Source organism: Limulus polyphemus, unplaced genomic scaffold, assembly GCF_000517525.1.
Source record: "Limulus polyphemus unplaced genomic scaffold, Limulus_polyphemus-2.1.2 Scaffold3249, whole genome shotgun sequence".
Taxonomy (NCBI): domain Eukaryota; kingdom Metazoa; phylum Arthropoda; class Merostomata; order Xiphosura; family Limulidae; genus Limulus; species Limulus polyphemus.
In genome coordinates this window covers 61,632-62,802 of record NW_013668859.1, presented here as the reverse complement: position 1 = coordinate 62,802, position 1,171 = coordinate 61,632, and positions in this window count along the sequence as shown.

Genomic DNA, 1,171 nt, shown 5'->3' with positions numbered 1-1,171 from the left:
CAAACAAACAAACAAACAAAAGGAATCGTTCTGACATACTCCTTAGTTTATTTTGCTTTGCTATGGATTAATATTGCATTAAGCTTATACTAACATATATCATCAACATGCGAGATAACGTGTTTGATATTCTGGACAACAAAAAGAGAGAAAAGATCAGAAGAAGTAATTATCCTTTTTTTTTATTTCGAATGAAACGTTTTAGAAATGTGATAATAATTAAAATAGATACTTACAAAACAAGTTTTATGTGGAAGCCATAAAATAGAAGTTCAACAGATTAATAAATTGAAACTTTTCATTGTTATTTGTACAATATAATTTATCGTTTATGTAGATACAAACTTATTGGTAAAGTAATACTTTCACCAATCTTCGTGAGTCAAAATGTTTCCTCTGCTTCCCCATGAATTTGCGGAATGTATTTTAAGATGCACTTTCACCAGAGGTCTGGGACTATATTTAGTTCATAGAATGGCTTGTTCTCCTCAGATGCACGTATTTTTTTTTTTTACATTGTGTGATATAATGTGCCCAAATGGATGAACTCTTGTAAACTAATCCAGGAAACACTCAAACGACAAAGTTTATCTGGAACTAAACAAGAAATGCCTTCTTTTATCGATAAACTTCCACTGTAAAGGTATTTAAGGGTTTCGGTTGCTTTATTTGGAGTTATCCTGTAGTCTCAAAGTCTATATATTTTTAATAAGGATAATTTTTTTTTGTTGGGCTCATCTGTAATTCCAAGGAAAATACGGCTTTTCATCATACCGCTTTAATATCCTTGCTGTACAAATGCTGTAACTTTTAAAGTTAACAATTTGATTTATATGGGAAAATATTTTTATTTTGGAAATGTAGTACTCTGTACAACTAATTATTAGTAATCCCGAATTAATTATACGAAAATCGATAATAACATCATCATTAGTTTAACATGAGCAGTTGATTTAAATTAATTGTCTTAGTTAGATTTTCTCAAGAACAGAAAACAAATAGAACAAATAAACAAAGCAAATAATAGGTTTGGTTTGTTTGGAATTGAGCACAAAGATGCACAATGGGCTATCTGTGCTCTGCCCACCACGGGTATCGAAACCCAGTTTCTAGCCACAAAGAAATAACTGGTGACTCTAAACGCATCTGTAAACTGCGCGTAATATTTTAT